The following is a 25,024-nucleotide window of genomic DNA, read 5'->3' as shown; positions in this document are numbered from 1 at the left end:
GGCAACTTTGCTTCCAGTGTCCTTTCTCATGACAGTAGAAACACCCTGCTTCCTTAGGAATGGAAGAGGGAGCAACAGAACCAGCCTTGGTCCCACTTAAAGAGGATCCATCAAGAGACTTTCCCTTACGAATCTTTGAGGGAGCCTTCCTCTTCTTCCCCTTGTCCAATTGCCAGAACAGGGGCGATGGTAGGAGTAGTAACAATGGATTTACCTTTGAGACTACTTTCAACAGTCCTTAAAATCCCTTGAAGTTTGCTAAGTGTGACCTCCTCCTTGTTCCTATGATAGGACATGCGAAACTGATCATAACATGGAGGTAAAAAGTGTAGAATGATATCTATAGCCAGCTCCTCAGGGAATTTCACATTAACTTTAGCAATCGGTCCACAAACCTTTACATTTTCTGCAAGTGACCTGTGATGGGTTCACCATCCTTCATCCTGGTTGTTATCATGAAAGAGATGATTTCATCCTGGTGCAAGTGGCCTGTGATGGGTTCACCATCCTTCATCCTGGTTGTTATCATGAAAGAGATGATTTCATACCTCTCTTGACGAGCACTCTGATGTTATCTCTTCATCAGGTCCTGGTGCATCTCAAAAGGGTAGTAGTCCTCATAGGAATTTTGGAGTTCAGCTGTCATGGTGGCCAACATAATACAAGACACCTTGGTGGCATCCTTTTCATGAGTCCTAAACTCAGCGATCTCCTTAGGAGTAGCAGAAGACTCATCGATTTCCTTAAGCTCCTTGTCTAGGACATATTCCTTGTCCTCATAGCGAGTGACCATCCTGATGTTCCTAATCCAATCATTAAAGTTGAAACAATCAAAAATGACTCTCTTACACAAGTTCATGAGAGAGAAGGAGCCAATAGGGTTTGAGCCAAAAGTAGTGTTGGAAGACATCTAAAAAGAAAGAAGACAAAGTTTAGATTAGATAAAGAGTCCTTAATATAACACCCAAAATGAAATATTAAGGCTAGGACCCAACACAATATTTTACAAATTGAAAGAGGGATGCCGTAATCCAACTTGCAAAATATTTTAAGGTAGGTAAATGACGATTTAGCAATTTCCACCATGAAAAACGAAATTGTTATTAATTTTTAATTGGATTGAAACTCCTAGATCCATTGAGATTCATTGAACAATTCAATGGCATGATTAAATCTCGATTATGCCCTTCAGGTTTGTGACTGGGATACCGATGATCACAAACAAAGTGTGAATAACCATGTAAAATGTGCTTGGTACTCTCGACATCATTTATCACCCAATCAATGTGCCGGTTAACCACATACGCTCCATTGATCTTATGATAAACATCGAGCCACCCTTTTCCACCCTTACTAGTCCAAGTTAATGTGTCGGTTAACCACACATGCTCCATTAACGACTTGGCAAGGTGCAAAGTGCAGTTTTCATGGATTAGCATCAATTTCACATTTTCCTAAAGTAACTAAGATTGGGAATTTTAATAAAACATTTAGTTACTTTATTATTATCATTATACTTTTAATGAGAGTTATAGTCCTATCCTACCCGTTCAGCTAACGACCCTCCACCAGTCAAGGAAGCAGCAGGTGAGAGTGAACACCCATTAAACTGCCATTTTATAGGCAATAACCTTACATCCCCTTATAGACTGACTTCGTGAATGAGGCCTACTAATAAAATCATAATATTATAAAGTATAAGGGTTGAATTTAAAACTTTTAAAATTCTAGGGTTTGGAATTAAAGTATCTTAAGTTTGACTTTACAAATTCCAAATCATGAGGACAAGTTTTGACACTATTCAAAACTTTTCATTTTCTTAACTTATGAGTTCAATGACTTTTTTGAAAAAGAATTTTGGTTTTCCATAACTTGAGGACACGTTGTGGAATCCATTAAAAAGCATTTAGATCAACAATTAAAAGTGTCAAATAATATCTATGATCTAGACAAACTCATAAGCAAAAATAATTCACATCACCAATTTTCAAGAAATTAGCTAATCACATAAACTAATACAAATCTTGAAACTTTGACAATTATCTTTTAATTGGACAAGCATGATCATTACCTTATGAAAAAAAATATGTTTCATGGTTCAAAAAACAGTTTCGGGCAATGATCCTAATTCAATTTCTAGCCAAAAGTCGAAAATTTGCCCACTGCAACACCAACTCGGCGAGTGCATGAACTGGACTTGTCGAGTTGGTCATTTAACAAAGGAACTCGACGAGTCACCCAGTGGACTCGGCGATTTCACTGGGCAGAAGATAGAAATTCGATTTTTTACACTTTGAAAATCAATCTAACATCAAGTATAATAGAAAACAAGCCTAGGCTCTGATACCACTGAAGAGTTTTGAGCATCCTAACAACCTTAAGGTACACATACAACCCTAAATTCTTTGGATCTATGTTTTCTCTAATTATACACGCAAAATGATTTTCCAAATCATTTCCCTAACTAGCATACAAACATAGGTACTAGTATATCAAAAATCTAGTTAGAACACATACCTTTTCTTGTAGCTTGATTGCTTGGACCTTTAAGAGCCTAACACCCCAAATGTGATGCCTCAAATGCTTCACACAACACCACCAACAATGGAGGACTTGAGAGAGCATGAATTGCACTCAAAATCGACTATGGCTCTTCCAAGAACACTAGGGAGCAGATTTTAGGAGCTCGAGGGTTTCTTATATAGTGTGGCAAAACTAGGGTTGCACCATGTAAACCCTAATGTGCATGACCTTCCGTATTCCTTATGATCCATGGGTTTAAACCTCCATGGATCATCCATGGGTTGTCTCATGGTTTTAGCCCAACATAAGGAATCATGGATCATTAGCCCACACCAAAAGAACGAATGATTTACCAAATCAACTCCTTATATTTAATTAGTCTCTTTTATCACAAAATTAATTCCAAACTAATTCTTGATCAATACTAATTAAATAATATGATTTCGTATTAATATATTAGAACTTATAATATATTAATAAACCATAAATATCCACTTCTCATAAGTCAATCCTTACAAATTGTTCTGATGCCATGCAACACAAATGGACCATGCTACTCTCGGATCAAGTACATACCAATTATAGTTATGGACATAGATAGTAAATCCAACATATAGATCTAGCCTTGAATAGAGTCCTAATGGATAAAGTTGAAAACTTTATACATTAAGTAATTGAAAAAAACTTGGATCAGAGATTATGAGATTAGATCTGAAAGGATTAAGCACTTAATGAAGCTTATGGAAATCTTCCTGTTCCCACGATGTGGTAATAGGCTTTCCATGACATGGTGGTTCTCAGTTTTTTGACTGTTTTGTCCTGGATTGGCCACGAGGTGGCCAAGAGCTTGCCACGACATGGTGTTCGTTAACTTGTTGATCATTGACGTTTATTGACCGTTGACTATTGATTTTTTGACCAGTTTGACCTTTGGTTAAACTTGATGGTATTAAGTTATTGATTAAGGTTTGCCTTTTTCTGGTGATATTCGATTTGCAAGTCTGATTAGCGTGAAGAGATGAAATGTTGCTATGTGTCACACCCCCAAACCGGAACGACGGAAACGTTCAAGGAGGATGACGTCATGTACAATATCACAACAATTGCATCATAGTAATCAAAGAAAACACAATCATTACATTGATAAAATATAGTGTTTACATCTGTTCAATACATAGTTTGTATAATATCAAAAGTGTAAAGCAAAACTATAAAAGACATGACTCTTTAAAGCTCTGTCTTCTCAAAACCTATGGGTGTGCCTGTCTACCGGTTCCTTGAGAATACAAGTAGTTTTGAAAGTGTATTAACATTTAAGTTGGTGAGTTCATAAGTATATTTTCGAGATGGAAAGCTTGTTCTTGATCTTTGAAAATGTTATAGTTTACTTCCAGAAAATCCAATATTTTCATTAGTAAATGAAATGTAGTCTTAAGCCTTAAGACCAAAATGTATGTAGTTACTGTATTCTGAAGTAGTAAATTATAGGGTTATTAATAAATAAAACTATATCATGAATGTTTCTTGAAATTTGTATGTTGTACTAGCGTACTCTGTACTAGAAGGTAGTAGTGTCTGTAGTAGTGTTTGTATGAAAACCTTCTTGTATGAGTGCCTGGAATCCACCAGTTATAGTGTAAAATAGTGTACTGTAGTTTCATTATTTAAAATAAAACCTTTTGTATGAGTGCTTGGAATCCACCAGCTCTAGTGTAAAATAGTGTACTGTAGTTTTATTACATAAAATAAAACATTTGAAGTAGTGTTAATCCCATAAACAAATGTTTTAGTTGATATTATTGTGAGTTTCATATAACCGTGTTTGATATGACCTAGTGGTCTCTACGATGTTCTTTAGGCGTCTGAATGTTATGATATTTGTCACCCCAGGCCTGCCGGCCTAGCTGTTGCAAGCAGCTCAGGTGCGAGATTGTCAGTCCCGTATAGATTTATACACAAATATGAAATAATTTTCTTAAATTGATAAATATCATATTTACATTTATTTTTTCAAGATATTTCATCTTTACCTCTTTGTGAATAACCAAATATGAAATAATCTTCTTAAATTGATAAATATTTCAATTAATCAAACAATTAAATTTTAGAAATATTTCAATTAATCAAACAATTAATTTGGATAAGTTGTAAACATAGGAGTTTCATATATATATATATATATATATATATATATATATATATATATATATATATATATGTTGGATTAGTGTCTAAGTCCATAACTATTTTGGTATGTACTTGACCCGATTATTAGCATGGTCCTTTTGGGTTGCCTTCACCATAGCAATATGTAGGATGATTTAAGGAGAGAAAGGTTTAAATATGATTTATTAATATATTATGAGAATAATATATTAAAGGAGAAATCATATTGTTTAATTAGAATTAGTCAAGAATTAATTGATAATTAATTTTGTGGCTAAAAGAGATTAATTAAATTTAGGGGACTGGACTGCAATTATTGGATAATTGAGTTATTGGGCTAAGGAATGCTAAAGAAGTAAGGGGTGAACGAAATTATGATGGAAGCCCATCATATTTTCATCCATGGTCTTATCCAGAAGGTTCCATGGGCTGCTTAGAGTTTAAGCTGTCCATTAGGGTTTTGACTGAAACCCTAGCAGCCCACACAAGTATATAAAGGACCCCTTAGGCTCCAAAAACGTGGACAACTGATTCTCTAGGGTTTCTAGTCGTTTTTGGGCAGCCTCCTTTCTTCTCCTCTTCATCCAAGTTGCATAAGGTGTTTGTGACTCCATTAGAGGTGCAACACTTGAGGCACTAAGCTTTTGAAGCAAATCCAAGCAAGGAATTGATTGTTATTGCTATATAACAATCAAAGGTAATTCTATAAACCCTAATCTACTTTATAATATGTTAGATCTAAGTTTATTAGTCTTGGATTCAAAGCATGTACAATAGAGAAACCTAGATCCAAGCATTAGGGCTTGTATGAGCACATAGGATTGTTCTTATGCTTAAAACCCATTAGTGGTATCAGAGCCTTGATTGGTTTCAGTTGTATGTGATGCTTAACTATTTTGTTTGCTGAAAAAACGATTTTCTGGCCTCTGCCCGACCCGACTCGGTGAGTCAGTGGATGAACTCGGCGAGTCTGTCTGACTCGGCGAGTCCAGGGGTCAGACAGAGGGAATTTCGGGTTTTAACTTCTGTTTTGACTTGGATTTGATGCTTAATTCGTTGTTTGAAGTTAAAATCCGATTTTTATCTTAAATTAGTGATTATCCTTGCCAAAACAATAGATAATTTCAAATCTTTTAAATATTGGTTGTTTATATGATAAATATGGATTATTTCAAATTATTTGGTAATTATCTAATGACTAAAATAATATTAGGTCAAATATAGATAATTATGTAATTAATTGTTTAATTTGAATTATTTGTAGTTTGATCCCTAATGTTTTGAAATGTTTCAAAACTTGCCCTCAAGTTTTGGATTTTTAAAATTTGATTAAAAGTTTAATTTTGAAATGTCAAATTCTAAAACCCTAGTAATTTGAAAAAGTTCAAATCACACCCTTATGGTTTTATTAATTAATTAAAGTGTATAACTAAAAGTGATTTAATAAGCCCATAAAGTTTTGGTTTACATTTAATTAAATTAAAAGTATAATTTACTAAGATAAACCACCTAGTATTTTAAAGTGTAAAATACACCATATACTATATATAACATTAAAAGTCTAATTATATATATATATATATATATATATATATATATATATATATATATATATATATATATATATATATATATATCTAACAATGCTCCCACTAGCTTTGACATATACACAGGACTCATCCTCACTCCTCGAAAAGCCAAACTCTTTGACTTTCTCATCGAAACAAAGATTCCATCTGCGAGATGCTTATTTTAATCCATAAATGGATTTCTCAAGCTTATACACTCTATTAGGGTACTTTGCATCGACAAAACCCTCTGTCTGACTCATGTAAACATCCTCTGCCAACTTTCCATTAAGGAGAGTGGTTTTGACATCCATTTTCCATATTTCATAATCATGAAATGCAACTATGGCAAGCATAACCCTAATAGACGTAATCTTCGCTACTGGTGAGAAGGTCTCATCATAGTCAACTCCCGGAGTTTGAGTAAAGCACTTCACAACTAGTCACGCCTTATAAGTGTGTACTTTCCCATCCATGTCAGTATTCTTCTTGAAGGTCCATTTGCACCCGACTATCTTACGACCCAATACATTGTCAACCAAGTTCCAAACTTGATTGTCATACATGGACTTAATCTCGCTTTCTATAGCCTCTTTCCAATTAGCAGACTCGGGGCCTGCCATGGCTTCCTTGTAGTTGTTAGGTTCATCCAGATTTACCAGTATGCTATCACTGATAAATGTATCACCTTCTGCAGTAATATGGAAACCATAAAGCACAGGTGAAACTCTAAATATATTGGAACACCTCAGAGGTACATACTCGTCAATCGGCTCAACAGGAGTTTCCTCCTCAGGTTGATCGCTAGTGTTTGAGGTTCCTTCACCGCTTGACTTTTGAAGCTCTTCAAGGTCAATTTTCCTCCCACTGTCTCCTTGGCTTATGACCTTTTTCTCACAAAAGACTCCTATCCTCGCAACGAAGACAACATTGTCACTCAGTCTGTAGAAGAGATAACTAAAGGATTTATGTGAGTAACCGATGAAAATACACTGCTCACTATGAGGTTCGAGCTTATCGTGAATCTCGTGTCCCACTCCACATATCGTGAGGTGTTTTGGCAACCTTCTTAGTTGGGACTAGATTAAGGATATGGGCGGCAGTCTCTAAGGCACACCTCCAGAATGAGATAGGTAACAAAGCTTGACTCGCCATGGAATGAACCATGTCCAACAAGGTTCAATTGTGCCTCTCAACCACACCATTAAGTTGTGGTGTCCTAGGTGGCATCAACTGAGAAACAATGCCACATTCCTTAAGATAGTCAAGGAACTCGATACTAAGATACTCACCACCCCGATCGTATCGGAGCATCTTTATCTTCCTGCCCAGCTGATTCTCCACTTCCTGTTTAAACTCTTTGAATTTATCAAAGGTTTCAGACTTATGCTTGATTAAGTAGACATAGCCATATCTACTATAATCATCAGTAAAAGTCACATAGAAGTAGTTAGCATCCCTTGTGGCGGTTCTGAAGGGCCCACACACATCAGTGTGTATGAGATCCAACAAACCTTCACCCCTTTCACAAGTATTAGTGAAGGATGACTTGGTTATCTTTCCATGTAAACAGGATTTGCAAGTGTCATTTGACCTTAAGTCGAATGACTCCAAAACTTCAGCATTTTAGAGTTAGCCTATGTGCTTCTTGCTGACATGTCCAAGACGACAATGCCACAAGCATGCTTTATCCAATTCATTGGAAGAATCAATGTGCAACACATTATTTCGTAAGTTGTCTACAACCATCACAGTTTCATATACACCATTACAAGGTAATGCTTTAAAATAAAAAAAACACCATTATAATAAGCATTTATAGCACCAATTTCATTATCAAATGAAAAACTAAAACATTGTTTGTACAAACCATGAAATGAAATAATATTTCTCACCATTTTAGATGAGTAGCAATAATTATTCAAATCTATATCTAACCAACTACTAAGCAATAAAGAGTAAACTCCAATCTTGGTCATATGTGAAAGCTTCCTATTCCCTATGATCAAGTTTATCTTCCCATGCTCCGCATCCGTATTTTGTTTTAGGCCCTGCATGGGTGGGTTTAACCTTCCCATCTTTAACATCCTGCAAGTATTTGGGGCAACTTTGCTTCCAGTGTCCTTTCTCATGACAGTAGAAACACCCTGCTTCCTTAGGAATGGAAGAGGGAGCAACAGAACCAGCCTTGGTCCCACTTAAAGAGGATCCATCAAGAGACTTTCCCTTACGAATCTTTGAGGGAGCCTTCCTCTTCTTCCCCTTGTCCAATTGCCAGAACAGGGGCGATGGTAGGAGTAGTAACAATGGATTTACCTTTGAGACTACTTTCAACAGTCCTTAAAATCCCTTGAAGTTTGCTAAGTGTGACCTCCTCCTTGTTCCTATGATAGGACATGCGAAACTGATCATAACATGGAGGTAAAAAGTGTAGAATGATATCTATAGCCAGCTCCTCAGGGAATTTCACATTAACTTTAGCAATCGGTCCACAAACCTTTACATTTTCTGCAAGTGACCTGTGATGGGTTCACCATCCTTCATCCTGGTTGTTATCATGAAAGAGATGATTTCATCCTGGTGCAAGTGGCCTGTGATGGGTTCACCATCCTTCATCCTGGTTGTTATCATGAAAGAGATGATTTCATACCTCTCTTGACGAGCACTCTGATGTTATCTCTTCATCAGGTCCTGGTGCATCTCAAAAGGGTAGTAGTCCTCATAGGAATTTTGGAGTTCAGCTGTCATGGTGGCCAACATAATACAAGACACCTTGGTGGCATCCTTTTCATGAGTCCTAAACTCAGCGATCTCCTTAGGAGTAGCAGAAGACTCATCGATTTCCTTAAGCTCCTTGTCTAGGACATATTCCTTGTCCTCATAGCGAGTGACCATCCTGATGTTCCTAATCCAATCATTAAAGTTGAAACAATCAAAAATGACTCTCTTACACAAGTTCATGAGAGAGAAGGAGCCAATAGGGTTTGAGCCAAAAGTAGTGTTGGAAGACATCTAAAAAGAAAGAAGACAAAGTTTAGATTAGATAAAGAGTCCTTAATATAACACCCAAAATGAAATATTAAGGCTAGGACCCAACACAATATTTTACAAATTGAAAGAGGGATGCCGTAATCCAACTTGCAAAATATTTTAAGGTAGGTAAATGACGATTTAGCAATTTCCACCATGAAAAACGAAATTGTTATTAATTTTTAATTGGATTGAAACTCCTAGATCCATTGAGATTCATTGAACAATTCAATGGCATGATTAAATCTCGATTATGCCCTTCAGGTTTGTGACTGGGATACCGATGATCACAAACAAAGTGTGAATAACCATGTAAAATGTGCTTGGTACTCTCGACATCATTTATCACCCAATCAATGTGCCGGTTAACCACATACGCTCCATTGATCTTATGATAAACATCGAGCCACCCTTTTCCACCCTTACTAGTCCAAGTTAATGTGTCGGTTAACCACACATGCTCCATTAACGACTTGGCAAGGTGCAAAGTGCAGTTTTCATGGATTAGCATCAATTTCACATTTTCCTAAAGTAACTAAGATTGGGAATTTTAATAAAACATTTAGTTACTTTATTATTATCATTATACTTTTAATGAGAGTTATAGTCCTATCCTACCCGTTCAGCTAACGACCCTCCACCAGTCAAGGAAGCAGCAGGTGAGAGTGAACACCCATTAAACTGCCATTTTATAGGCAATAACCTTACATCCCCTTATAGACTGACTTCGTGAATGAGGCCTACTAATAAAATCATAATATTATAAAGTATAAGGGTTGAATTTAAAACTTTTAAAATTCTAGGGTTTGGAATTAAAGTATCTTAAGTTTGACTTTACAAATTCCAAATCATGAGGACAAGTTTTGACACTATTCAAAACTTTTCATTTTCTTAACTTATGAGTTCAATGACTTTTTTGAAAAAGAATTTTGGTTTTCCATAACTTGAGGACACGTTGTGGAATCCATTAAAAAGCATTTAGATCAACAATTAAAAGTGTCAAATAATATCTATGATCTAGACAAACTCATAAGCAAAAATAATTCACATCACCAATTTTCAAGAAATTAGCTAATCACATAAACTAATACAAATCTTGAAACTTTGACAATTATCTTTTAATTGGACAAGCATGATCATTACCTTATGAAAAAAAATATGTTTCATGGTTCAAAAAACAGTTTCGGGCAATGATCCTAATTCAATTTCTAGCCAAAAGTCGAAAATTTGCCCACTGCAACACCAACTCGGCGAGTGCATGAACTGGACTTGTCGAGTTGGTCATTTAACAAAGGAACTCGACGAGTCACCCAGTGGACTCGGCGATTTCACTGGGCAGAAGATAGAAATTCGATTTTTTACACTTTGAAAATCAATCTAACATCAAGTATAATAGAAAACAAGCCTAGGCTCTGATACCACTGAAGAGTTTTGAGCATCCTAACAACCTTAAGGTACACATACAACCCTAAATTCTTTGGATCTATGTTTTCTCTAATTATACACGCAAAATGATTTTCCAAATCATTTCCCTAACTAGCATACAAACATAGGTACTAGTATATCAAAAATCTAGTTAGAACACATACCTTTTCTTGTAGCTTGATTGCTTGGACCTTTAAGAGCCTAACACCCCAAATGTGATGCCTCAAATGCTTCACACAACACCACCAACAATGGAGGACTTGAGAGAGCATGAATTGCACTCAAAATCGACTATGGCTCTTCCAAGAACACTAGGGAGCAGATTTTAGGAGCTCGAGGGTTTCTTATATAGTGTGGCAAAACTAGGGTTGCACCATGTAAACCCTAATGTGCATGACCTTCCGTATTCCTTATGATCCATGGGTTTAAACCTCCATGGATCATCCATGGGTTGTCTCATGGTTTTAGCCCAACATAAGGAATCATGGATCATTAGCCCACACCAAAAGAACGAATGATTTACCAAATCAACTCCTTATATTTAATTAGTCTCTTTTATCACAAAATTAATTCCAAACTAATTCTTGATCAATACTAATTAAATAATATGATTTCGTATTAATATATTAGAACTTATAATATATTAATAAACCATAAATATCCACTTCTCATAAGTCAATCCTTACAAATTGTTCTGATGCCATGCAACACAAATGGACCATGCTACTCTCGGATCAAGTACATACCAATTATAGTTATGGACATAGATAGTAAATCCAACATATAGATCTAGCCTTGAATAGAGTCCTAATGGATAAAGTTGAAAACTTTATACATTAAGTAATTGAAAAAAACTTGGATCAGAGATTATGAGATTAGATCTGAAAGGATTAAGCACTTAATGAAGCTTATGGAAATCTTCCTGTTCCCACGATGTGGTAATAGGCTTTCCATGACATGGTGGTTCTCAGTTTTTTGACTGTTTTGTCCTGGATTGGCCACGAGGTGGCCAAGAGCTTGCCACGACATGGTGTTCGTTAACTTGTTGATCATTGACGTTTATTGACCGTTGACTATTGATTTTTTGACCAGTTTGACCTTTGGTTAAACTTGATGGTATTAAGTTATTGATTAAGGTTTGCCTTTTTCTGGTGATATTCGATTTGCAAGTCTGATTAGCGTGAAGAGATGAAATGTTGCTATGTGTCACACCCCCAAACCGGAACGACGGAAACGTTCAAGGAGGATGACGTCATGTACAATATCACAACAATTGCATCATAGTAATCAAAGAAAACACAATCATTACATTGATAAAATATAGTGTTTACATCTGTTCAATACATAGTTTGTATAATATCAAAAGTGTAAAGCAAAACTATAAAAGACATGACTCTTTAAAGCTCTGTCTTCTCAAAACCTATGGGTGTGCCTGTCTACCGGTTCCTTGAGAATACAAGTAGTTTTGAAAGTGTATTAACATTTAAGTTGGTGAGTTCATAAGTATATTTTCGAGATGGAAAGCTTGTTCTTGATCTTTGAAAATGTTATAGTTTACTTCCAGAAAATCCAATATTTTCATTAGTAAATGAAATGTAGTCTTAAGCCTTAAGACCAAAATGTATGTAGTTACTGTATTCTGAAGTAGTAAATTATAGGGTTATTAATAAATAAAACTATATCATGAATGTTTCTTGAAATTTGTATGTTGTACTAGCGTACTCTGTACTAGAAGGTAGTAGTGTCTGTAGTAGTGTTTGTATGAAAACCTTCTTGTATGAGTGCCTGGAATCCACCAGTTATAGTGTAAAATAGTGTACTGTAGTTTCATTATTTAAAATAAAACCTTTTGTATGAGTGCTTGGAATCCACCAGCTCTAGTGTAAAATAGTGTACTGTAGTTTTATTACATAAAATAAAACATTTGAAGTAGTGTTAATCCCATAAACAAATGTTTTAGTTGATATTATTGTGAGTTTCATATAACCGTGTTTGATATGACCTAGTGGTCTCTACGATGTTCTTTAGGCGTCTGAATGTTATGATATTTGTCACCCCAGGCCTGCCGGCCTAGCTGTTGCAAGCAGCTCAGGTGCGAGATTGTCAGTCCCGTATAGATTTATACACAAATATGAAATAATTTTCTTAAATTGATAAATATCATATTTACATTTATTTTTTCAAGATATTTCATCTTTACCTCTTTGTGAATAACCAAATATGAAATAATCTTCTTAAATTGATAAATATTTCAATTAATCAAACAATTAAATTTTAGAAATATTTCAATTAATCAAACAATTAATTTGGATAAGTTGTAAACATAGGAGTTTCATATATATATATATATATATATATATATATATATATATATATATATATATATATGTTGGATTAGTGTCTAAGTCCATAACTATTTTGGTATGTACTTGACCCGATTATTAGCATGGTCCTTTTGGGTTGCCTTCACCATAGCAATATGTAGGATGATTTAAGGAGAGAAAGGTTTAAATATGATTTATTAATATATTATGAGAATAATATATTAAAGGAGAAATCATATTGTTTAATTAGAATTAGTCAAGAATTAATTGATAATTAATTTTGTGGCTAAAAGAGATTAATTAAATTTAGGGGACTGGACTGCAATTATTGGATAATTGAGTTATTGGGCTAAGGAATGCTAAAGAAGTAAGGGGTGAACGAAATTATGATGGAAGCCCATCATATTTTCATCCATGGTCTTATCCAGAAGGTTCCATGGGCTGCTTAGAGTTTAAGCTGTCCATTAGGGTTTTGACTGAAACCCTAGCAGCCCACACAAGTATATAAAGGACCCCTTAGGCTCCAAAAACGTGGACAACTGATTCTCTAGGGTTTCTAGTCGTTTTTGGGCAGCCTCCTTTCTTCTCCTCTTCATCCAAGTTGCATAAGGTGTTTGTGACTCCATTAGAGGTGCAACACTTGAGGCACTAAGCTTTTGAAGCAAATCCAAGCAAGGAATTGATTGTTATTGCTATATAACAATCAAAGGTAATTCTATAAACCCTAATCTACTTTATAATATGTTAGATCTAAGTTTATTAGTCTTGGATTCAAAGCATGTACAATAGAGAAACCTAGATCCAAGCATTAGGGCTTGTATGAGCACATAGGATTGTTCTTATGCTTAAAACCCATTAGTGGTATCAGAGCCTTGATTGGTTTCAGTTGTATGTGATGCTTAACTATTTTGTTTGCTGAAAAAACGATTTTCTGGCCTCTGCCCGACCCGACTCGGTGAGTCAGTGGATGAACTCGGCGAGTCTGTCTGACTCGGCGAGTCCAGGGGTCAGACAGAGGGAATTTCGGGTTTTAACTTCTGTTTTGACTTGGATTTGATGCTTAATTCGTTGTTTGAAGTTAAAATCCGATTTTTATCTTAAATTAGTGATTATCCTTGCCAAAACAATAGATAATTTCAAATCTTTTAAATATTGGTTGTTTATATGATAAATATGGATTATTTCAAATTATTTGGTAATTATCTAATGACTAAAATAATATTAGGTCAAATATAGATAATTATGTAATTAATTGTTTAATTTGAATTATTTGTAGTTTGATCCCTAATGTTTTGAAATGTTTCAAAACTTGCCCTCAAGTTTTGGATTTTTAAAATTTGATTAAAAGTTTAATTTTGAAATGTCAAATTCTAAAACCCTAGTAATTTGAAAAAGTTCAAATCACACCCTTATGGTTTTATTAATTAATTAAAGTGTATAACTAAAAGTGATTTAATAAGCCCATAAAGTTTTGGTTTACATTTAATTAAATTAAAAGTATAATTTACTAAGATAAACCACCTAGTATTTTAAAGTGTAAAATACACCATATACTATATATAACATTAAAAGTCTAATATTATATATATATATATATATATATATATATATATATATATATATATATATCTAACAATGCTCCCACTAGCTTTGACATATACACAGGACTCATCCTCACTCCTCGAAAAGCCAAACTCTTTGACTTTCTCATCGAAACAAAGATTCCATCTGCGAGATGCTTATTTTAATCCATAAATGGATTTCTCAAGCTTATACACTCTATTAGGGTACTTTGCATCGACAAAACCCTCTGTCTGACTCATGTAAACATCCTCTGCCAACTTTCCATTAAGGAGAGTGGTTTTGACATCCATTTTCCATATTTCATAATCATGAAATGCAACTATGGCAAGCATAACCCTAATAGACGTAATCTTCGCTACTGGTGAGAAGGTCTCATCATAGTCAACTCCCGGAGTTTGAGTAAAGCACTTCACAACTAGTCACGCCTTATAAGTGTGTACTTTCCCATCCATGTCAGTATTCTTCTTGAAGGTCCATTTGCACCCGACTATCTTACGACCCAATACATTGTCAACCAAGTTCCAAACTTGATTGTCATACATGGACTTAATCTCGCTTTCTATAGCCTCTTTCCAATTAGCAGACTCGGGGCCTGCCATGGCTTCCTTGTAGTTGTTAGGTTCATCCAGATTTACCAGTATGCTATCACTGATAAATGTATCACCTTCTGCAGTAATATGGAAACCATAAAGCACAGGTGAAACTCTAAATATATTGGAACACCTCAGAGGTACATACTCGTCAATCGGCTCAACAGGAGTTTCCTCCTCAGGTTGATCGCTAGTGTTTGAGGTTCCTTCACCGCTTGACTTTTGAAGCTCTTCAAGGTCAATTTTCCTCCCACTGTCTCCTTGGCTTATGACCTTTTTCTCACAAAAGACTCCTATCCTCGCAACGAAGACAACATTGTCACTCAGTCTGTAGAAGAGATAACTAAAGGATTTATGTGAGTAACCGATGAAAATACACTGCTCACTATGAGGTTCGAGCTTATCGTGAATCTCGTGTCCCACTCCACATATCGTGAGGTGTTTTGGCAACCTTCTTAGTTGGGACTAGATTAAGGATATGGGCGGCAGTCTCTAAGGCACACCTCCAGAATGAGATAGGTAACAAAGCTTGACTCGCCATGGAATGAACCATGTCCAACAAGGTTCAATTGTGCCTCTCAACCACACCATTAAGTTGTGGTGTCCTAGGTGGCATCAACTGAGAAACAATGCCACATTCCTTAAGATAGTCAAGGAACTCGATACTAAGATACTCACCACCCCGATCGTATCGGAGCATCTTTATCTTCCTGCCCAGCTGATTCTCCACTTCCTGTTTAAACTCTTTGAATTTATCAAAGGTTTCAGACTTATGCTTGATTAAGTAGACATAGCCATATCTACTATAATCATCAGTAAAAGTCACATAGAAGTAGTTAGCATCCCTTGTGGCGGTTCTGAAGGGCCCACACACATCAGTGTGTATGAGATCCAACAAACCTTCACCCCTTTCACAAGTATTAGTGAAGGATGACTTGGTTATCTTTCCATGTAAACAGGATTTGCAAGTGTCATTTGACCTTAAGTCGAATGACTCCAAAACTTCAGCATTTTAGAGTTAGCCTATGTGCTTCTTGCTGACATGTCCAAGACGACAATGCCACAAGCATGCTTTATCCAATTCATTGGAAGAATCAATGTGCAACACATTATTTCGTAAGTTGTCTACAACCATCACAGTTTCATATACACCATTACAAGGTAATGCTTTAAAATAAAAAAAACACCATTATAATAAGCATTTATAGCACCAATTTCATTATCAAATGAAAAACTAAAACATTGTTTGTACAAACCATGAAATGAAATAATATTTCTCACCATTTTAGATGAGTAGCAATAATTATTCAAATCTATATCTAACCAACTACTAAGCAATAAAGAGTAAACTCCAATCTTGGTCATATGTGAAAGCTTCCTATTCCCTATGATCAAGTTTATCTTCCCATGCTCCGCATCCGTATTTTGTTTTAGGCCCTGCATGGGTGGGTTTAACCTTCCCATCTTTAACATCCTGCAAGTATTTGGGGCAACTTTGCTTCCAGTGTCCTTTCTCATGACAGTAGAAACACCCTGCTTCCTTAGGAATGGAAGAGGGAGCAACAGAACCAGCCTTGGTCCCACTTAAAGAGGATCCATCAAGAGACTTTCCCTTACGAATCTTTGAGGGAGCCTTCCTCTTCTTCCCCTTGTCCAATTGCCAGAACAGGGGCGATGGTAGGAGTAGTAACAATGGATTTACCTTTGAGACTACTTTCAACAGTCCTTAAAATCCCTTGAAGTTTGCTAAGTGTGACCTCCTCCTTGTTCCTATGATAGGACATGCGAAACTGATCATAACATGGAGGTAAAAAGTGTAGAATGATATCTATAGCCAGCTCCTCAGGGAATTTCACATTAACTTTAGCAATCGGTCCACAAACCTTTACATTTTCTGCAAGTGACCTGTGATGGGTTCACCATCCTTCATCCTGGTTGTTATCATGAAAGAGATGATTTCATCCTGGTGCAAGTGGCCTGTGATGGGTTCACCATCCTTCATCCTGGTTGTTATCATGAAAGAGATGATTTCATACCTCTCTTGACGAGCACTCTGATGTTATCTCTTCATCAGGTCCTGGTGCATCTCAAAAGGGTAGTAGTCCTCATAGGAATTTTGGAGTTCAGCTGTCATGGTGGCCAACATAATACAAGACACCTTGGTGGCATCCTTTTCATGAGTCCTAAACTCAGCGATCTCCTTAGGAGTAGCAGAAGACTCATCGATTTCCTTAAGCTCCTTGTCTAGGACATATTCCTTGTCCTCATAGCGAGTGACCATCCTGATGTTCCTAATCCAATCATTAAAGTTGAAACAATCAAAAATGACTCTCTTACACAAGTTCATGAGAGAGAAGGAGCCAATAGGGTTTGAGCCAAAAGTAGTGTTGGAAGACATCTAAAAAGAAAGAAGACAAAGTTTAGATTAGATAAAGAGTCCTTAATATAACACCCAAAATGAAATATTAAGGCTAGGACCCAACACAATATTTTACAAATTGAAAGAGGGATGCCGTAATCCAACTTGCAAAATATTTTAAGGTAGGTAAATGACGATTTAGCAATTTCCACCATGAAAAACGAAATTGTTATTAATTTTTAATTGGATTGAAACTCCTAGATCCATTGAGATTCATTGAACAATTCAATGGCATGATTAAATCTCGATTATGCCCTTCAGGTTTGTGACTGGGATACCGATGATCACAAACAAAGTGTGAATAACCATGTAAAATGTGCTTGGTACTCTCGACATCATTTATCACCCAATCAATGTGCCGGTTAACCACATACGCTCCATTGATCTTATGATAAACATCGAGCCACCCTTTTCCACCCTTACTAGTCCAAGTTAATGTGTCGGTTAACCACACATGCTCCATTAACGACTTGGCAAGGTGCAAAGTGCAGTTTTCATGGATTAGCATCAATTTCACATTTTCCTAAAGTAACTAAGATTGGGAATTTTAATAAAACATTTAGTTACTTTATTATTATCATTATACTTTTAATGAGAGTTATAGTCCTATCCTACCCGTTCAGCTAACGACCCTCCACCAGTCAAGGAAGCAGCAGGTGAGAGTGAACACCCATTAAACTGCCATTTTATAGGCAATAACCTTACATCCCCTTATAGACTGACTTCGTGAATGAGGCCTACTAATAAAATCATAATATTATAAAGTATAAGGGTTGAATTTAAAACTTTTAAAATTCTAGGGTTTGGAATTAAAGTATCTTAAGTTTGACTTTACAAATTCCAAATCATGAGGACAAGTTTTGACACTATTCAAAACTTTTCATTTTCTTAACTTATGAGTTCAATGACTTTTTTGAAAAAGAATTTTGGTTTTCCATAACTTGAGGACACGTTGTGGAATCCATTAAAAAGCATTTAGATCAACAATTAAAAGTGTCAAATAATATCTATGATCTAGACAAACTCATAAGCAAAAATAATTCACATCACCAATTTTCAAGAAATTAGCTAATCACATAAACTAATACAAATCTTGAAACTTTGACAATTATCTTTTAATTGGACAAGCATGATCATTACCTTATGAAAAAAAATATGTTTCATGGTTCAAAAAACAGTTTCGGGCAATGATCCTAATTCAATTTCTAGCCAAAAGTCGAAAATTTGCCCACTGCAACACCAACTCGGCGAGTGCATGAACTGGACTTGTCGAGTTGGTCATTTAACAAAGGAACTCGACGAGTCACCCAGTGGACTCGGCGATTTCACTGGGCAGAAGATAGAAATTCGATTTTTTACACTTTGAAAATCAATCTAACATCAAGTATAATAGAAAACAAGCCTAGGCTCTGATACCACTGAAGAGTTTTGAGCATCCTAACAACCTTAAGGTACACATACAACCCTAAATTCTTTGGATCTATGTTTTCTCTAATTATACACGCAAAATGATTTTCCAAATCATTTCCCTAACTAGCATACAAACATAGGTACTAGTATATCAAAAATCTAGTTAGAACACATACCTTTTCTTGTAGCTTGATTGCTTGGACCTTTAAGAGCCTAACACCCCAAATGTGATGCCTCAAATGCTTCACACAACACCACCAACAATGGAGTACTTGAGAGAGCATGACTTGCACTCAAAATCGACTATGGCTCTTCCAAGAACACTAGGGAGCAGATTTTAGGAGCTCGAGGGTTTCTTATATAGTGTGGCAAAACTAGGGTTGCACCATGTAAACCCTAATGTGCATGACCTTCCGTATTCCTTATGATCCATGGGTTTAAACCTCCATGGATCATCCATGGGTTGTCTCATGGTTTTAGCCCAACATAAGGAATCATGGATCATTAGCCCACACCAAAAGAACGAATGATTTACCAAATCAACTCCTTATATTTAATTAGTCTCTTTTATCACAAAATTAATTCCAAACTAATTCTTGATCAATACTAATTAAATAATATGATTTCGTATTAATATATTAGAACTTATAATATATTAATAAACCATAAATATCCACTTCTCATAAGTCAATCCTTACAAATTGTTCTGATGCCATGCAACACAAATGGACCATGCTACTCTCGGATCAAGTACATACCAATTATAGTTATGGACATAGATAGTAAATCCAACATATAGATCTAGCCTTGAATAGAGTCCTAATGGATAAAGTTGAAAACTTTATACATTAAGTAATTGAAAAAAACTTGGATCAGAGATTATGAGATTAGATCTGAAAGGATTAAGCACTTAATGAAGCTTATGGAAATCTTCCTGTTCCCACGATGTGGTAATAGGCTTTCCATGACATGGTGGTTCTCAGTTTTTTGACTGTTTTGTCCTGGATTGGCCACGAGGTGGCCAAGAGCTTGCCACGACATGGTGTTCGTTAACTTGTTGATCATTGACGTTTATTGACCGTTGACTATTGATTTTTTGACCAGTTTGACCTTTGGTTAAACTTGATGGTATTAAGTTATTGATTAAGGTTTGCCTTTTTCTGGTGATATTCGATTTGCAAGTCTGATTAGCGTGAAGAGATGAAATGTTGCTATGTGTCACACCCCCAAACCGGAACGACGGAAACGTTCAAGGAGGATGACGTCATGTACAATATCACAACAATTGCATCATAGTAATCAAAGAAAACACAATCATTACATTGATAAAATATAGTGTTTACATCTGTTCAATACATAGTTTGTATAATATCAAAAGTGTAAAGCAAAACTATAAAAGACATGACTCTTTAAAGCTCTGTCTTCTCAAAACCTATGGGTGTGCCTGTCTACCGGTTCCTTGAGAATACAAGTAGTTTTGAAAGTGTATTAACATTTAAGTTGGTGAGTTCATAAGTATATTTTCGAGATGGAAAGCTTGTTCTTGATCTTTGAAAATGTTATAGTTTACTTCCAGAAAATCCAATATTTTCATTAGTAAATGAAATGTAGTCTTAAGCCTTAAGACCAAAATGTATGTAGTTACTGTATTCTGAAGTAGTAAATTATAGGGTTATTAATAAATAAAACTATATCATGAATGTTTCTTGAAATTTGTATGTTGTACTAGCGTACTCTGTACTAGAAGGTAGTAGTGTCTGTAGTAGTGTTTGTATGAAAACCTTCTTGTATGAGTGCCTGGAATCCACCAGTTATAGTGTAAAATAGTGTACTGTAGTTTCATTATTTAAAATAAAACCTTTTGTATGAGTGCTTGGAATCCACCAGCTCTAGTGTAAAATAGTGTACTGTAGTTTTATTACATAAAATAAAACATTTGAAGTAGTGTTAATCCCATAAACAAATGTTTTAGTTGATATTATTGTGAGTTTCATATAACCGTGTTTGATATGACCTAGTGGTCTCTACGATGTTCTTTAGGCGTCTGAATGTTATGATATTTGTCACCCCAGGCCTGCCGGCCTAGCTGTTGCAAGCAGCTCAGGTGCGAGATTGTCAGTCCCGTATAGATTTATACACAAATATGAAATAATTTTCTTAAATTGATAAATATCATATTTACATTTATTTTTTCAAGATATTTCATCTTTACCTCTTTGTGAATAACCAAATATGAAATAATCTTCTTAAATTGATAAATATTTCAATTAATCAAACAATTAAATTTTAGAAATATTTCAATTAATCAAACAATTAATTTGGATAAGTTGTAAACATAGGAGTTTCATATATATATATATATATATATATATATATATATATATATATATATATATATATGTTGGATTAGTGTCTAAGTCCATAACTATTTTGGTATGTACTTGACCCGATTATTAGCATGGTCCTTTTGGGTTGCCTTCACCATAGCAATATGTAGGATGATTTAAGGAGAGAAAGGTTTAAATATGATTTATTAATATATTATGAGAATAATATATTAAAGGAGAAATCATATTGTTTAATTAGAATTAGTCAAGAATTAATTGATAATTAATTTTGTGGCTAAAAGAGATTAATTAAATTTAGGGGACTGGACTGCAATTATTGGATAATTGAGTTATTGGGCTAAGGAATGCTAAAGAAGTAAGGGGTGAACGAAATTATGATGGAAGCCCATCATATTTTCATCCATGGTCTTATCCAGAAGGTTCCATGGGCTGCTTAGAGTTTAAGCTGTCCATTAGGGTTTTGACTGAAACCCTAGCAGCCCACACAAGTATATAAAGGACCCCTTAGGCTCCAAAAACGTGGACAACTGATTCTCTAGGGTTTCTAGTCGTTTTTGGGCAGCCTCCTTTCTTCTCCTCTTCATCCAAGTTGCATAAGGTGTTTGTGACTCCATTAGAGGTGCAACACTTGAGGCACTAAGCTTTTGAAGCAAATCCAAGCAAGGAATTGATTGTTATTGCTATATAACAATCAAAGGTAATTCTATAAACCCTAATCTACTTTATAATATGTTAGATCTAAGTTTATTAGTCTTGGATTCAAAGCATGTACAATAGAGAAACCTAGATCCAAGCATTAGGGCTTGTATGAGCACATAGGATTGTTCTTATGCTTAAAACCCATTAGTGGTATCAGAGCCTTGATTGGTTTCAGTTGTATGTGATGCTTAACTATTTTGTTTGCTGAAAAAACGATTTTCTGGCCTCTGCCCGACCCGACTCGGTGAGTCAGTGGATGAACTCGGCGAGTCTGTCTGACTCGGCGAGTCCAGGGGTCAGACAGAGGGAATTTCGGGTTTTAACTTCTGTTTTGACTTGGATTTGATGCTTAATTCGTTGTTTGAAGTTAAAATCCGATTTTTATCTTAAATTAGTGATTATCCTTGCCAAAACAATAGATAATTTCAAATCTTTTAAATATTGGTTGTTTATATGATAAATATGGATTATTTCAAATTATTTGGTAATTATCTAATGACTAAAATAATATTAGGTCAAATATAGATAATTATGTAATTAATTGTTTAATTTGAATTATTTGTAGTTTGATCCCTAATGTTTTGAAATGTTTCAAAACTTGCCCTCAAGTTTTGGATTTTTAAAATTTGATTAAAAGTTTAATTTTGAAATGTCAAATTCTAAAACCCTAGTAATTTGAAAAAGTTCAAATCACACCCTTATGGTTTTATTAATTAATTAAAGTGTATAACTAAAAGTGATTTAATAAGCCCATAAAGTTTTGGTTTACATTTAATTAAATTAAAAGTATAATTTACTAAGATAAACCACCTAGTATTTTAAAGTGTAAAATACACCATATACTATATATAACATTAAAAGTCTAATTATATATATATATATATATATATATATATATATATATATATATATATATATATATATATATATATATATATCTAACAATGCTCCCACTAGCTTTGACATATACACAGGACTCATCCTCACTCCTCGAAAAGCCAAACTCTTTGACTTTCTCATCGAAACAAAGATTCCATCTGCGAGATGCTTATTTTAATCCATAAATGGATTTCTCAAGCTTATACACTCTATTAGGGTACTTTGCATCGACAAAACCCTCTGTCTGACTCATGTAAACATCCTCTGCCAACTTTCCATTAAGGAGAGTGGTTTTGACATCCATTTTCCATATTTCATAATCATGAAATGCAACTATGGCAAGCATAACCCTAATAGACGTAATCTTCGCTACTGGTGAGAAGGTCTCATCATAGTCAACTCCCGGAGTTTGAGTAAAGCACTTCACAACTAGTCACGCCTTATAAGTGTGTACTTTCCCATCCATGTCAGTATTCTTCTTGAAGGTCCATTTGCACCCGACTATCTTACGACCCAATACATTGTCAACCAAGTTCCAAACTTGATTGTCATACATGGACTTAATCTCGCTTTCTATAGCCTCTTTCCAATTAGCAGACTCGGGGCCTGCCATGGCTTCCTTGTAGTTGTTAGGTTCATCCAGATTTACCAGTATGCTATCACTGATAAATGTATCACCTTCTGCAGTAATATGGAAACCATAAAGCACAGGTGAAACTCTAAATATATTGGAACACCTCAGAGGTACATACTCGTCAATCGGCTCAACAGGAGTTTCCTCCTCAGGTTGATCGCTAGTGTTTGAGGTTCCTTCACCGCTTGACTTTTGAAGCTCTTCAAGGTCAATTTTCCTCCCACTGTCTCCTTGGCTTATGACCTTTTTCTCACAAAAGACTCCTATCCTCGCAACGAAGACAACATTGTCACTCAGTCTGTAGAAGAGATAACTAAAGGATTTATGTGAGTAACCGATGAAAATACACTGCTCACTATGAGGTTCGAGCTTATCGTGAATCTCGTGTCCCACTCCACATATCGTGAGGTGTTTTGGCAACCTTCTTAGTTGGGACTAGATTAAGGATATGGGCGGCAGTCTCTAAGGCACACCTCCAGAATGAGATAGGTAACAAAGCTTGACTCGCCATGGAATGAACCATGTCCAACAAGGTTCAATTGTGCCTCTCAACCACACCATTAAGTTGTGGTGTCCTAGGTGGCATCAACTGAGAAACAATGCCACATTCCTTAAGATAGTCAAGGAACTCGATACTAAGATACTCACCACCCCGATCGTATCGGAGCATCTTTATCTTCCTGCCCAGCTGATTCTCCACTTCCTGTTTAAACTCTTTGAATTTATCAAAGGTTTCAGACTTATGCTTGATTAAGTAGACATAGCCATATCTACTATAATCATCAGTAAAAGTCACATAGAAGTAGTTAGCATCCCTTGTGGCGGTTCTGAAGGGCCCACACACATCAGTGTGTATGAGATCCAACAAACCTTCACCCCTTTCACAAGTATTAGTGAAGGATGACTTGGTTATCTTTCCATGTAAACAGGATTTGCAAGTGTCATTTGACCTTAAGTCGAATGACTCCAAAACTTCAGCATTTTAGAGTTAGCCTATGTGCTTCTTGCTGACATGTCCAAGACGACAATGCCACAAGCATGCTTTATCCAATTCATTGGAAGAATCAATGTGCAACACATTATTTCGTAAGTTGTCTACAACCATCACAGTTTCATATACACCATTACAAGGTAATGCTTTAAAATAAAAAAAACACCATTATAATAAGCATTTATAGCACCAATTTCATTATCAAATGAAAAACTAAAACATTGTTTGTACAAACCATGAAATGAAATAATATTTCTCACCATTTTAGATGAGTAGCAATAATTATTCAAATCTATATCTAACCAACTACTAAGCAATAAAGAGTAAACTCCAATCTTGGTCATATGTGAAAGCTTCCTATTCCCTATGATCAAGTTTATCTTCCCATGCTCCGCATCCGTATTTTGTTTTAGGCCCTGCATGGGTGGGTTTAA

This window comes from Lactuca serriola, chromosome 4, assembly GCF_051521515.1.
Source record: "Lactuca serriola cultivar US96UC23 chromosome 4, Lser_US96UC23_V15, whole genome shotgun sequence".
In the NCBI taxonomy this organism is placed as follows: domain Eukaryota; kingdom Viridiplantae; phylum Streptophyta; class Magnoliopsida; order Asterales; family Asteraceae; genus Lactuca; species Lactuca serriola.
Note: the sequence above shows the minus strand (reverse complement) of the source record.